The 16,932-nt window shown below is 32.5% G+C and overlaps 1 protein-coding gene across 10 annotated transcripts in view; it reads left to right on the top strand.

Annotated features, from left to right (window-relative positions):
* The window catches only part of LOC145259301 (glycine receptor subunit alpha-3-like), a 485,592-nt gene that overhangs the window by 337,905 nt on the left and 130,755 nt on the right, over positions 1-16,932 (top strand). The gene's annotated exons all lie outside the window — the stretch shown is intronic.

Below are 16,932 nucleotides of genomic sequence, written 5' to 3'. Positions count from 1 at the left end.
GGTTATGAAAAGGAAAGGTTGTAAAGAGATATCTTCGAATTTGGGGGTATCAAAACCAAAGTAAAATATGATGAAAGTAAAAATAAAATAGATAAACCCCATAATTTATTATACCATACCTGTTCACACTGAGACACTTATCACAATGTTCTGTAGATCTATATGAAAAAACCTTGTTAAACTTTGTGACATATTTCCATTCTATGGAGGTCAGGCGCTAACGAACACCACATAATTTTATCATACCATATTTCTTCAAACTGAAACATAATTATCAAAGTATACCTACGCAAATAGATATGAAAAGTCTTTATTAAACTTTGTGCGTATTTCCATTCTATGGTGGCCAGGCGCGTACGTAGACCCCACAATTTTATTATACCATACCTATTTAAGTTAAAACATACTTATCAAAGTTTTCTTATGTACGTCGATATCAAAAACACTTGTAAATGTTTTTGTTTTTTTTTAATTTTTTATTCCCATACTTTGTGGACCAGGCGCGTACGCAGACCCCACAATTTTAATGAATCATCATTATGTCAGATCAAACATACCCATTCCTGTGTCTCGATACATCTTCTATCATTATATGTGATCAGTTTTCTATAATAGTAAACCATATAGGAGCCTATTCGTGACCAGACACACACCTAAATCAAAACGCGGATTCCATGAACAAAGCTTCTTTCTTAGAACTGCACGCCTGTGGTACTCTGTTCCGTCTGCCTGCTTCCCACCGGACTGCAACTTGGATGTCTTCAAGTCCAATGTTAACAAATTCCTAATGAACCGCCCCCTTAAGTAAACACTTCATCAAATCTCCACACTAACGTAATGTACTTACAATAACCCTTATCCCTGAGTGGCTTCCGGGCCTTGATAAGTGGTGATCACTGTGTAAAAAAAAAATACACACAAACACACATACACATACACACATACACACACACACACAGACGTTCCGCTTTATATATAGATATATATATATAAGTGATGGGACGATTGCAATATTTTTCCGATTACAATACACTTATTGGTTCCTTACTAAATTCTCGATTCCGATGCAATTACTGATTTACATTCCGATTCTTTATCGTAAGAACACATGTTAAATGTGCAGATATTTTCTTAAACGTGAAAATTCACTTATGGGGGACGATCTATCCATTTTTTTTTTATTGATATTTTAAAAATCAATAAATATTCATTATTTTATCGTTACCATCAGCGATAGAAAAAGGTTGCATTAAACAAAATCAAAGAAAAAAAAAGACTTGCTTTTTGGCATCGATTTTTAGGAACATTTTTTTTTTCTAATTCCGATACCGATTTCGATACCCGCAAGTTCCGATTTTTCTGATTCCCGATTCCGATTAATCGTCCCAACACTAATATATATATACAAGAAGAAAAAATATTGATAATAGAAAAAGAGACACTGATGCATATAGATTTATTGATTAACTTGAAACAAGGGAATACAATACAATATGCAGGGACTATCATAGCTCTTTATGTCAGCCATTTTGAAGCCTAATGATTCTTAATCCATCGAAAAGTCTTGCTTTAAAAACATTTATAATAATATTTCCTTGGTGCCCGTTTACTCTTTAAAACTATATGAAAAAAATACTTTAGTTCCGAGTTCTTCGTTACAAAAATCCCTTGCGTATAAGTCAATCAATTCCATGAAAGTACCGCAGTAGTTTGCTTCTAAGAATTAATATCCATATATGCTATCATTAAGAATTAATAACGCATTGGAGGATTTCTTTTCTTTTCTTTTCTTTTCTTTTTTTTTCGAATTAATTTCAAATTGAGTTCTCTGGTTACGTATTTCTTTTCTCGCGTTCTCTCGGCACTTGAAGTGCTTTCGCCCGAGGAAGTTGTGTTGCTGCAAAAAGGTAGGAGTTTTACTCATAAACTTTTGAGTGTCGAGATAGAAACAAACCCGAATATATAAAAGTGAGAATTTGCAGGTGTATATGTGAGGGCACTTCTCAACCTATATACTCAACGAAGTTTTGATCCACAAACTTGAAATTTAATATTTAGAGTATTCAGACATAGGAAAAATTTTTAATCGGTTTTCATCCGGAAAAAAGGGGCTGCTAAGAAGTAAAATTGAAGCATTGGGACGTAACAGTCATTAAATTTGTATCTGTTAGTCAACTGTTTCACGAATGTGCATGCGTGAATGCTTCACGTGGCAGATTACTTATGTTACGAATAAGAAGGTGTGAAAATACTTGTTAAAGATCTTGTTAAGCTTGCCTAATGGTTATCGTACTTTACTCACTGTTTGTTTGTTTTGGTTTCGATCTCAGCTCGAGTAATTTTTTTTTACTTACAAGAAGGGAACTGTTTAGAAAAAACATAATGTTTGCACGTACATGTCACAGTTTCTTTTCGTATGTTTTTAATTCATTTTTTTAAAGGAATTTAACGTTAATTTGATACCTATGGTGCTTCTGTTTATCTCTAATATAAATCTTACCTGTCTGTTTAAATGTATGTGTGTATGTATGTATGTATGTATGTATGTATGTATGTATGTATGTATGTATTTTTGGGGTAGAGAGGGCTCCCATAAGCCGTGGGGAAGGCAACCTTTCTAGGAGAAGTAAATCTCTGATTTAAAAAACCATAAAGCGGAAGACCAGTACCTGCATGAAGCTGGTCTGCAGTTTAATTTGTTGCTGGCTATCTTGCTCTTGCTTGTTGCTGGATCTCAACATTTTGAACCGAGAGAGAGACTTAGCTGTCGTACAAAGCTAAGACTCTGTAACATAATATTTGTATAGATACTCCTTCAGACATTTGAGCTCATGGATTTTAAATGTCTGAGGGAGTGTCACTCGTCTGACAAGACGTTGCAATCATCATGTATGTATGTATGTCTAAAACTTTCAACAGAAGCGACAGATTTTCATGTGATCAGTATCGTTTTGAACTTCGACCCTTCAGACGACAAATATCGAAAAATTGGCCAAAAACTTTAATTCCTTCACCCTCAACTGGGAACCTTTCTACAGGGAGGCGTCGCTTTTTCGCCGATACTTTCGAAAGTCATCCCTTCTTTTCGATTAACTAGCCTTAATTTAAACCTATGTCACTTACGGTTTGACGATGGACAAACAGCAATGATGTCACGTTGTTTTTTTTTGTTTTGTTTTTTTTTCACGTTGTTTTCCTTCTTCGCGGACGGATTTGAGACTGCCTACCTACTACCATATTTATTTATTTATTTATTTTGCTCAACACACACCTCCAAACACCCGAACAACGCCGTGTACCTCGGCTAGTAATAAATAAGAATTTTGCATTAATTAAAATATAATAGTTATGTGTATTTTATGATCGGCCAAGCCGCGAGGGCAGCCAGTAAATTTATATATTTATATGCAAAAAATACACATTGGCCTTTATTATAGACTGAAGAATGACCTTATATTAAATGATTATTCTTGTAGTATATTGTTACTATATATCCTTTGAATCCGGATTTCATGATTTTTTTTTCATATTCCGTGTTCTCTGCATTGTTTGTTTTTCCTTTCAAGTGATTATCATGTGTCATGCGATGTCTTTATGGATATCAGAACGCAAAAAAAAAAAAAAAAAAAAAAAAAAAAGATAGCGATATTTTGAAGGCGCCAAGGCGAACTTTACGACTGCAGTTAAATATAATCAAAATAAATCCCGTTTCCGCATGCGTTCATTCGATATGATCATTTTGGAAGGACGGAGTTATCTGCCCTTACTGATCTGGACAGTTTGACATGCGTTCATTATTCTTCTCCCTTGAACGAATCGTCGTACAGATCATTGAACCCTATCGATAAACATTCGGGTCCGCACAGACTTCACAATACGTTTCCTCCTTTTACATGTATATGTGTGTGTGCGTAGGTAGCGTGTATAAGTTTGTACTGGTTTGAAATGCCGTGACCCTGGTGAAAATGGATACACACACACACACACACACACACACACACACATACACACGCACGCGCGTGCACGCATACACACACACATATGTATATATATTTGTATGTGTACATATATATATATATATATATATATATATATATATATATATATATATATATATATATATATATATATATATATATGCTGACCACTCGACGTTGTCTGGTCGTACAATACGCTTAAACATGATATTTTAATTTATGCAGATTGCGAATGTATTATTATAGAATCAATCCTCTACTGAATATTATATATTACGAGGAATAATTTGCCCGGTGGATTAATTCGCAAAAAAATAAAAAATATACATACATTAAATCCGTTGCCAAGGCCGCTGGAAAAATGGTGGGATCCTTCTATCGATGCTATTCTTTATCTATATAAGAGCCAGGTACGTCCAAGGATGGAGTTCTATTGCCACATCTGGGCAGAAGCTGCTAGAAAGGACTTATCCTGCCTTGATAGGGTTCAAAATAGACTTCGTAGCCTTGTAGGCGATGTCCCTTTTCTCTTCCCTGCAATCTCTTTCTCACAGGAGAGATGTTGCGAGTTTGTATCTGCTTTATCGTTATTTTCATGGCAAGTGCACGACTGAGCTCCAACCTATGGTTGCCCCTCGTTAAACTTTCATAAGAAACACCCGTCTAGCAGAAAACACTATCACTGATTTCCCCCACTCTTTATCTGTGCCTAAACCTAAACGTATATCCTATGAGCAAAGCTTCTTTCTTAGAACTGAACGCCTATGGAATATACTTCCGTTTTCCTGTTTTCCACCTGACTACAATATGGTTGTCTTCAAGTCTAACGTAAGTTTTTGATGAGCCGTTCCATATAAGTTAACAAATTTACTAAATTTCCATTACTAACGGTTACTATATTGTCCAATTTCTACGGAACACTCTTTAACTCTTATCCCCGAGTGTCCTCTTGACCTTGATAAGTGGTGATGCCTATGCAAAATGCATACATATCTCTCTCTCTCTCTCTCTCTCTATATATATATATATATATATATATATATATATATATATACATATATATATATATATATACTTATTTAATAATTATTTACTATAATAATTATTAAATAACTACAGAGTGTTTCATCCTTTCGAGAATCTTCATTGCAGGGCGTCACGATTAACACCAGTCGATAGATTTGAACCCGGCGATAGAAGCCATCATAGGCTTCATTAACAAGGACCGTATCCATTCGGCCACTGTTAACCGCGTGAAATAACGTTGAAATTTAAACATTTTTTAAAAATGTTTTTACATCAGTCAGAGAGATCCAATCATTATATGATGATCTGCGCATAAGAGTTAAATTGACTGACTTAATTCAACTGAAAGGTCTCAACGATAGGAAACAAGTTTCTTAAAGGGGCTTACATAATTCTTTACTATAATAATTATTAAATACCTACAGACACTAATGTTTCATCCGTTTCAGAAACTTCAGTGCAGCGTGTCACGATAAACATTATATATATAAACATATGTATATATATATATATATATATATATATATATATATATATATATATAATATTTATTTTACCTATATTTTATCAATATTATTATTATTGTTATTTATTATTATTATTATTATTATTATTACTATTATTATGATTATTATTATTATAATTATTGTTGTTGTTGTTGTTGTTATTATCATTATTGTTATTATTGTTGTTATTATTATCGTTATTATTATTGTTATTTTTATTGTTATTATTGTTGTTATTATTATTATTATTTTTATTGTTATTATTATTATTGTTATTATTGTTTTGTTATTATTATTATTGTTATTATTATTATTGTTATTATTATTGTTATTATTAGTATTATTATTTTCATTGTTATTATTATTGTTGTTGTTGTTATTATTATTATTATTGTTATTATTATTTTTATTGTTATTATTATTTTTTTGTTGTTATCATTATTGTTATTATTATTGTTATTATTATTATTATTGTTATCATTATTGTTGTTATTATTATTATTGTTATTATTGTTATTATTATTGTTATTATTATTGTTATTGTTATTATTTTTATTATTATTTTTATTGTTATTATCATTGTTATTGTTGTTATTATTATTACCGTTATTGTTATTGGTATTATTATTATTGTTATTACTATTATTATTATTATTATTATTATTATTATTTTAAAAGTAATACATTAAAATACACATTTTATTTATTTTTTCGACGCTAACATTCTTCAATCAAGTATTAATAAACATTTCTGAAACTAATTAAGTAGTTAAGTATAATTTTTGTTTAACATTGAATAAGTTTTAATTCACTTTATAATTAGATTAAAAAGTACACTAATCACGTAATCGTATGTTATTATTAATTAATTGAATGAATATTTAAATAAAATGTAAGTCTTATTTTGCTTTTAATCATTTAAGAATTGTTAATATTATTTTGGCATAATATTATATATTCGACTTACCCCTTATTTACCTTTGCTCTATTTAAAATTAATTTAAAATTCCAATATTTAATATGTTTAAATATTGGAATTTAAAATTAATTTAAAATTCCAATACTTAATATGTTTAAGTATTGGAATTTAAAATTAATTTAAAACTCCAATACTTAATATGTTTAAGCATTGGAAATTAAAATTAATCTAAAACCTCAATACTTAAACATATTAAGCATTGGAATTTAAAATTAATGTAAAATTCCAATACTTAATATGTTTAAGCATTGGAATTTAAAATTAATTTAAAATTCCAATACTTAATATGTTTAAGCATTGGAATTTAAAATTAATTTAAAATTCCAATACTTAATATGTTTAAGTATTGGAATTTAAAATTAATTTAAAACTCCAATACTTATTATGTTTAAGTATTGGAATTTTAAATTAATTTAAAACTCCAATACTTAATATGTTTAAGTATTGGAATTTAAAATTAATCTAAAATTCCAATACTTAATATGTTTAAGTATTGGAATTGAAAAACGTTTAGAACATTTCGATCTTTACACGCTTTCATATGTTCATTTGATTGTTTTCTTTCTATCTCCCTTCTCCCTAATATCCCCTCTTCCTCTTACCCTTTTCCTTTTCTTTTTTTAAATTTTAACCTATAATTCCGAAATAAAATTATAAACTTTGTTAATGTATATAGGTATAAACAAATTCGGTTTACCCTATTTAATATTTATTTTATTTCATAGATATACCTTATTATAACTAGTGCTTTTACATCCATTCTAACAATTAACAGTTTTGGCTAATTTATTTGAGTCAACACATCGATCGTACAACATTCACTTATTTCAACATATACACCGGATTTTTACACCAATCTTTTGGATGTTAATTCCATACGTACTTTTATTGTATTATGATTATTAAAAATTTGTCATTGCAATCAATTATCTAATATTCTTACCAAACTAATGTTTAACATGTCCAAAAATTGCGATCAGGCCAGAATTTGTAATATTACGAATTAACTATTACTCCCTATCTTAATTTAATATTTAATCTATTCTAATTGGGCGTTTGGCTTAGGAACCACTACTGAAACACAGCACAATGGTGGTTTAAGAAATTTCATGGCAGAGACAAAAGTCTTGAAGATGATAAGCGTAGTCGGCCATCGGAAGTTAACAACGATCAATTAAGAGCCTTAATCGAAACCAATCCACGCACAACTGTTCGACAACTTGCTTCTGAATGAGACGTAACGTATACAACGATTTCCAACCACTTGAGAGAGGTTGTGAAAAAAAAAACTTGATAAATGGGTGCCTCACAAACTGAAACGAGATTATCAAGTCTTATCTTCTCTTTTACGCAACAAGAACGACCTGTTTCTCGACCGGGTTGAAACAAGTGATAAGAAGTGCTTTCTTTACGACAATCGGCGACGCTCAGCTCAGTGGTCAGACGACGTCGAACCTCTACGACATTTCCAGAAGCCAGAATTTCACCAAACAAAGGTCATGCTGACTTTTTGGTGGTCTACGACCGGCCGCATACATTACAGTTTTTTTTTTATGCAGTCGAAACTATTACGGCGTGGAAGTACTGTCAACAAATAGCTGAAATGCATAAAAATCTGTGACAACAACATCAATCATTAGTCAACGTAAAAGGACCAATTCTATTTCACGACAATGCTTGACCGCACGTTGCTAAACCGACCATACAGAAGTTGAACGAACTGGCCTACGAAACTCTGCCTCATCCGCCATACTTTCCAGACCTCTCACCTACCGACTACCACTTTTTCAAACACCTCGACAACTTTCTGCGTGAGAAATGTTTCAAAAACCTAAGCAGTATCAAAAAACGCTTTCAGCGACGTCATCGCCACTAGAACGCAAGAGTTTTTACGTTATCGGTATAAATACACTTGTTTTGCGTTGGAACAAGTGTGTTAATTCAAATGTTGCTTATTTCGATCAATACGTTTTTGTTTGGGCCGAGATATGCTGATCTGAATTTAAACGTTAAAAACTGCAACCTGATATTAATTGGAAATGAAACTATTTTAATAAAAAGCTTGATCAATACTTAAAACAAACAGATGGGATACGCTCTCGAACGGAAATAAAATCGACGTCATCTCAATCGCGAAAGAATAAAAACGCTATAATGGCAATCGCAAAAAAAAAAAATTACATCATCACCTTAATCCGAAAAGCCGCAGCCAGGAACCATGCGCCACCACAACCACAACCACCACCATTCTTGAAGAGGACGTCGGCACTTATCGCGCCAATGCCAAAACATATTATTTGAAATAACCGATGATTGCCGCAAAGCCATGTTAACTGTTTTGTTTTTGTTTTTGTTTTTTACCAAAACCAAAATTCGAAGACTCGACGCAGAGATGTTTTAGCGCAATTCGTCAGTTGGTCGTCACCTGCGAACAAAAAGCAAACAAACTAATATAAGATTTCTTGCTGAGGTGTATTCAACCCGGCAGATGATGTTTTATTTTGTTTACTACAAAGCATTTCTTATTCCATGGATGCAGATGTTTTATTGGCCTGCGACAAACTGGTGACCACTGATAAAAGTTAAAAATAACATCAATAAAAATGTAGTTCAATCTTATTATCAATTTATTTCAATCCAATCAGGCCTGTTCAAATAAAAGGGCGTGTTGAGATTTATTGATTGACCACAATTCCCCCCCCCTTAACATTTATTGGTCTGGACTCAAATCAAATTAAAAAGGTTTGATCTATGTCCAAGTAACCCACATCTAAAATTTCAAGTGCTTAGAACCTAAATTGACGGAAGAGTTTGGAAAAGTTTTCAAAGGTAAAATCGTTGAACTTTGACCCCTTGACAGCTAAATTTCTGGCGGAAAACCGATTGAAAAGATTTTCCCAAATCTCAATACGCTTTATGTCCAATCTCGAGTCTGTAGCTTCAAATTGACAGAGTAGTTTGGTAGGGAAATGTACACATACAGACACACAGACAATTTCACTTTTATAAATATACAGATATCTGTAGAAATATTTTTTCAATTATACTTCACCTTTTATTTATACCAAGGCTTTAATTTTTGAAGCTTAATGTAATGACAAAGCATCTATATATATAAAAGCGAAAATGTGTGTGTATGTATGTATGTATGTATGTATGTATGTATGTGTGTATGTATGTATGTGTGTTCGCTGTTTGTGTATGTCTGCAAAAGGCTTTTTTCGCCGTGACTCTCGATCGGCTCGTTCCTTCTTAAAACTTTTTATATCGCGTCTAAATAATAATAACTACGACTTAACAACGGGGGTCACGTGTGTATTTAACTTGCCCGACTTTTACCAACTCGCCGCTTCTTCGAAAAGCGAATGATCTGGCTTTCAGCGCAAAACTAGGTCAGATATCACGCCACTTCCTCGCACCTGTTTATTTCGCTTTATAAACCTTCACATAAGGACCCTATAAGTTCCTCTCCCCTCGTGGCCGAGATGGTTAGGTGTCCACCTTTGCGTCATGGCTTTTTGGGTTCAATCCTGCCTTCCTACTAAAACTCTTTTCTTTTACCCGCTCAACGTTTTTTTTTTTACACACACACACCTGCAAACACCCATGCAACGACGGGTACCCCACGCTAGTATAAAATAAATGACAAAAGTCTATATTCCAAATTTTAAGATGTCGTCCAATTTATTTCATTTATGTTGACATTTAAAATTCTTGACAGCACCTGTTTCGTAGCACAACAGTCATTCATTTAATTATTATATCAATCAATGAATCTATTCGGCCCTTTACTTCTCAGAAGAAAAAGTACATGTCAATTTATTAGCAGAAGAGGAAATAGATTTGGGCATGATTACAAAATCTGAAAATTGGGAGAGAAGTTGAAATTATTATACCATGTATATCGATTTTCAGAATAGATTCATTGATTGATACAATAATTAAATGAATCATTTTGCGCTACGAAACAGATGTCAAGAATTTTGCATGTCAATGTACTTAAAGGAATAAATTGTACGATGGTCAACATCTTGAAATTTAAAATATAGAGTTATGTTATATATATATATATATATATATATATATATATATATATATATATATATATATATATATATATATACTAGCATATCATCCCGGTGTTGTCCGGATGTTTGGAGGTGTATGCTGAGAAAAAAAAACGAAAAAAAAAAACGTCAATTTTTTAACTTTGACCCCTATTATGACCCCTTAACATTTTCCCAAATCTCAGTACCCTGTATATCCAATTTCGAGTCTGTAGACTAAAAATTGACAGAGTTATTGCGTTAGAAAATGTACACGCACACACACACACAGAGATAGACACACACGCAAACACGTTCACTTTTTTATATATATAATAGCCCGGCTGTTTGGAGGTATATGTTGAGGAAAAAAAGTGGTAGTAGGAAGGCCGGCTCGAACCCGTACCGCGAAGGAGGAGAAAAGAACGGGGGAAAAAACCCTGATGTCTTTGTTGTTGCGACCACCGCCAAACCAGAAGTGACTTATGTTTAAGTTAAGGCTAGACAATCTAAAGGAGAGGATGACTTTCAAAAGTATCGGCGAAAAAAGCCCCCTCCCTGTAGAAAAGTTCCAAGTTGAAGGTGAAGTTATTAATGTTTTTAGTCAATTTTTCGATATTTGTCGTCTGAAAGGTCGACCTTCAAAACGATACTGATCTTGGTAAAATCTGTCGTCTCTGTCGAAAGTTTATAGGCAGACATGCAAACATACATACATACGTACATTTATATGTTATTAACTAAAAATTTTCGACCTAACCGATTAAAAAGCTTGCCCTATATCTGAATACCTTTTATGTAAAATTTCAAATTTTTAGACTAGAAATTGTCTGCGTAATTTGGTAGAGACCGCAGAGGTCAAATTGTTTTTTAACTTTGACCACTTAATATTTATTGTTTTCGGCTCAAATCAAGTTATTAAGTTAGATCCATGTCCATATCTAAAATTTCAAGTGTTTAGACCCAAAATTGGCGAAAGAGCTTTGTAGAGTTCTCAAAAGTCAAATTGTTGAACTTTGACCCCTTAATCGCCAAATATTTTGCCGAAAATCGATCACATAGATTTTCCCAAATCTCAGTACCCTGTATATCAAATTTTGAGTCTGTAGACTTAAAATTGACAAAGTTATTGCGTAGGGAAATGTACACACACACACACACACACTCACGCACACACACAAACACAAACACAGACACATTCACTGTTATATATATATTAGCATGGGTGCCCGGCGTTGCCCGGGTATTTGGAGGTGTATGATGAGCAAAAAAAAAAACGGTCAATTTTTTTAATTTAACCCCTATTATGACCCCTTAAAATTTATTGTTTTGAGCTCACTTCAAATTATTAAGTTAGATCCATATCAAAGGAACCTATATCTACAATTTCAAGTGTGTTGACCCCAAATTGTCGGAGGAGTTTGGTAGAGTTCTCAAAGGTCAAATCGTTGAACTTTGACCTCTTAACAGACAAATTTTTGGCCGAAAATCGATCACATAGATTTTTCCAAATCTCAGTACCCTATATATGAAATTTGGAGTCTGTAGACTAAAATTGACAGAGTTATTGCGTAAGGAAATGTACACAGACAGACAGACACACACACACACACACAGCCACGTTCACTTTTATAGATATATAGATAAATCTATCTAGGCATGTGAAGCTTCCTCCCGGTGCACCGTGAGTAGTCCCTTACTAGAGCAAGCAATCAATCGATTTGATTGAAAAATAGTCGATTTCACCTTTTTCGAAAACAATAAAAATATAGATGTGTGTGTGTGTGCGCGCGCGCGTGAGTGCGTGCACGCGCACTAGTGTGAAGTGTTCCTTGATTATCATTTTATACCGGGCAACGCCGGGTCTCCCTGTTAGTAAAATTTAGATTTTACTGGGTTTTTTTTTTTGTTTTTGGTTTGTTTGTTTTTTTTCGTATTCTGCTTAGAGTGGATGTATTCACTTTTATTGCGGCTTATTTATTTTGTATTTTATTTAACAACCAAATCGTTGATCAGGTTTTGTCATTTGACTATATTAAGATTCATGAGTTTGTCCTGCATAACTTTTTTTGTACATTAAAATTTTCACAGTTTTTAATGTTATGCTAACGATCAATTCTATAGATATGTTAGAATTCTATTTCATTACTTACTAGCTGACTACCCGGCCGTACAATACGCTTAAACATGGCATTTTAATTTATGCAGATTGCGTATGTATTGTTATAGAATAAATAATCTACTGATTATTATATATTATAACGAATTATTTGCATTGTGAACTAATTCGGAAAAACAAAGAAAAAATAATAATTATAATGTCGCCTATCAAGCTCCGTCTGTATCTGTTTACAATATCACGTCCGTTGATATTTCGGCTTGACGAGGTATGCTTGGAAAAGTCACTACTGATTAATGTTTAGTTTTAAAATATATAAACGAAGAAATCGTTAGCGGCGCTTTTTAAAAGTAGTACTTCTTATTCTATCGTAAATTAAACTAATTGATAAGAAAAAAGTAAAATAAAATGGTTAGGACACATGGGCTTGAACAGGGAATCATTCAATCTATAGTCGAATGCTTCACCAAATCAGAAAGTTATATTGTATGTATCTGTTTTGGACTGAAGATCTCCCCCAAAAAAATTCACTTAATTTGATCGAGTAATTTTTTTTTTTCTTTTACAGCGGAAAACATGTTTTTATGAGAGTGCAATGAAGGTAGCCATCTTTGAATTTTTTAACATGCCACGGGGAGATAACTCAGCTTAAAACGCCTTCCCCATCTTTAATACTAGCTTTTCTTCCTAAAAATCGAAACATGACTACCTTTTGCTCAGTATAATAAATTATTTTTTCGTCGTGAAAAAAATAAATAAATAAATAAATAAATACTTGATTAAGTGAAATTTTTTTTCGGAGAACTTCATTCCATATCAGATATGTACAATATTAGCTTTTTTTTTAGGGCAGCTAAATTTACCTTATGTTTTTAAGAAGTGATTTGTTGAAATAGTTTATTTCCTTTGGATTGTGTAACATAAAATATTCCCCTATAAAAATTATTTTTTTATCCATTAAAGAGAAAATCTATTTTTAAGATTAGTTTTTTTTTTTCGATTTTAGATACTATACATATACATACTATAAAAACACTGCCTGAGATCTTTGTGTAAAATTTGGCTTTTTTGGAACCAATGAGGAACGAAACTCACACACACACACACACACACACACACACACACACAATTACTTTTATATTAGATATTAGAGATATTTACGTAGGCTTTAATTTTTTTTTTTTCATAATAGAATTCTTTTTTAAAAATTCATTTTTTCTTTTTGTGTGTGTAAATATTTACCGACTGAAAATATTCTGGTCCCTGCACTAAATCAGCTTCCGTCGAATTATAATTTAATTCTGTAGAAGTGTACTTGATTGAAAAATACACAGACAGACATTTTTTTTTCTTCGTGATAATCAAGTGTTGTGGATATGTGTTCTGGTTCGAATTTGTTGCTGACAATCAAGCGTCGATGAACATATAGATAGAGATAGATATTTCATCAGTTTTAAAATTCCATGGAATAAGAAACTTTTTCGTCATAGGTTTTTGAAATTCCGAGAAATTAATGAATAATTCATTTTTATTTTCGTCTGTTTCTTTCGTCTCATATAAATGTACTTGCATTTGCATACAATAAAAGAGTTATTTATGACCAGCGAATGAAATGGCATCGCTTCAGAAAAAGAAGACAATTATAATTGAAAAATTATGTTGGCAAAGGTTCAAATTAAAGACCATTATTCTCCAGACAACGCTGATAACACGCACCAAGAAGTGTTCAAACATTACGAGACAGATTATTGCAAGTACATTTTTAAGACACCGTGTATATATTACTTCCGTTTCTCTCCTGATGAGAAGGACTAAGCTTCGAAAAACCTAGATATAAAGAGCATTTTTATGCCATATTTCATTTTATAATTCATTTAATAAATTGATAATTAAATCCATATGCACTTATATATTTTCATTGTCTATATTTTTCTTTTGTATTATATTATCTGCCTTATATGTTTAGTTTTTTTCTTATCCCTATAAGTCTCTATTTAAAGAGTCTTCTAATTCTTCTTGAATACCCTCATATGTGTGTGTGTGTTTGTGTGTGTGTTTGCGAGTGTGTGTTTGTGTGTGTGTTGTGTGTGTTTGTGTGTGTTTGTGTGTTTGTGCTTGTGTGTTTGTATGTTTGTGTTTGTGTGTGTGTTCGTGTGTGTTTGTGTGTGTGTTTGTGTGTGTGTTTGCGAGTGTGTGTTTGTGTGTGTGTTTGTGTGTGTGTTTGTGTGTTTGTGCTTGTGTGTTGTATGCTTGTGATTGTGTATGTTTGTTTGTGTGCGTTTTTGTGTTTGTGTGTGTGTTTGTGTGTGTTTCTTTCTGTGTGTGCTTGTGTATGTTTGTGTGTGTGTGTTTGTGTGGGGGTGTGTTTGTGTGTGTGTTTCTGTTTGTGTGGGTGTGTGTTTGTGTGTGTGTTTCTGTTTGTGTGGGTGTGTGTTTGTGTTTTTGTTTGTGTGTTTGTGTGTGTGTTTGTGTGTTTGTATGTTTGTGTTTGTGTGTGCGTTTGTGTGTGTGTTTGTGTTTGTGTGTGTTTTTGAGTGTGCTTGTGTATGTTTGTGGGTGTATGTTTGTGTTGTGTGTGTTTGTGTGTGTTTGTGTGTTGCGACAATTAATCAGAATCGAAATCTGGAATCGAAAAAAAAAAACATATCAGAATCGCAAAAATTGTTTTACCTACATTCCGATGCCGAATACGATTCTCTTAATTGTCTTTGTCATGTGATTTTGTTTAAAATAAGACTTTCCACAGCTGGTAGTAATGATAAAATAATAAACATTTATTAATTTTAAACTAATAGTAAAACTAAACTCTGTAGATCGCTCCACACAAGAGTGTTTTTACGCTTGGAAAAACATCTTCCCAGTAAACATGTGTTTTTTTACAGTAATTGAGAAACATAACTTCATAGTTAAATATTTATAGATTTATAAAGAATCTAAATCAGAATCAATAATTTTATCGGAATCGAGAAAATAGTACAGAATTGGTGATTGTATCGTCATCTGGTAAAATATTTGAATCGTCCTGTTACATGAAAGGGCTGTCCCATATCATGTAAGTAAGAAGAAATACTAGATATGTGAAAATGATATTCGGATAAGGTTAGAATCGAACCCTGAAGGCAAGTGTTAAAGATAATGAAGAATGGAATGTTAAAAATTAAGTCCATTGTTAATTCTATTAGAAATAATTAAATATTGTTTATGTCGGAAAAAGAAACGATTGTCCATTCTTTTAGAAATCTGAATATTAAATATGTCAGTTAAAAGAATGGACAATGCAAATGAAAAATATATTCTTTAAAAATAAGTTAGATATTAGAATTGAGTATTCTTTTGTTTACCAAAAATGTGTTTGGACAAACATATGTAGAGCCACGTAAAAGTTAGTCACGTTTGAAAAACCTCACTTCTGACGTCATAAACAAAGGAGATTTCTCAGTATAGGAATCTGAGGGTTCGGAGTTAGAGTCAGTTAGAGTTGAAGGATGAGTTTATGAGGATCAGATATTCAGAGCCGATCACAGACAGTGATAGTCAGTTGAAGAGGAGAGCCCCCTAGAAGCGAAGGGTAGAACATTAGACCATGTAGATCCAAGTTTGACTTCCTGACGTCATCGACCGGCCGACAGATGAATAAAGCAATCAACATTAATAATTTGTTACTGTTTGTCTCGTGTCGTCATTCATCACAATCAACAAGGTAAATCTGTTTCCTCATCATCTTGTAACGAACTCTTGCATAATCCTTCCAAGTATTATGTGTCCCCATCCTCCATCATAAGTGAATTATCTCCTCCTCTCTATATGTGTATAAGAACTGTTGCATCATATCATGCAGTCCGTATTAATATTATGAAGTCCCCAAGAATTGTCCCAGTCGTCGTCAATGTGTGATATATATATATATATATATATATATATAAATGTCTTCCCATCAGAATTGCCATCACTATCATTGCATCTGTGTTAGGAGTCCCGTTATATGACTCCAATATGAGTACCCGTTAATGAGTCCCCTCCTATTCAACATATTGTGATGAGTCCCCGCCATCTCCTCTCAATATGAGTCCCAGTTATACAAGTCCCGTTAATGTGTCTCCAATATGAGCCCCGTGCTATGTAACAGTCCTACTACCACTACCACTACTACTACTAATAATAATACTAATAATAATAATAATAATAATAATAATAATAATATATGCTTGGTGAAATGGATGAAATTCGACCATATGAAAAATAGATTGTTCATTTTCAAAAGGATTTAACGTCTCCTGGG

Source organism: Euprymna scolopes, chromosome 34, assembly GCF_053919585.1.
Source record: "Euprymna scolopes isolate OS-2025 chromosome 34, ASM5391958v1, whole genome shotgun sequence".
Lineage (NCBI taxonomy): Eukaryota > Metazoa > Mollusca > Cephalopoda > Sepiida > Sepiolidae > Euprymna > Euprymna scolopes.
The sequence above is the reverse complement of the archived record's forward strand: the minus strand, read 5'-3'. Positions and strand labels throughout refer to the sequence as shown.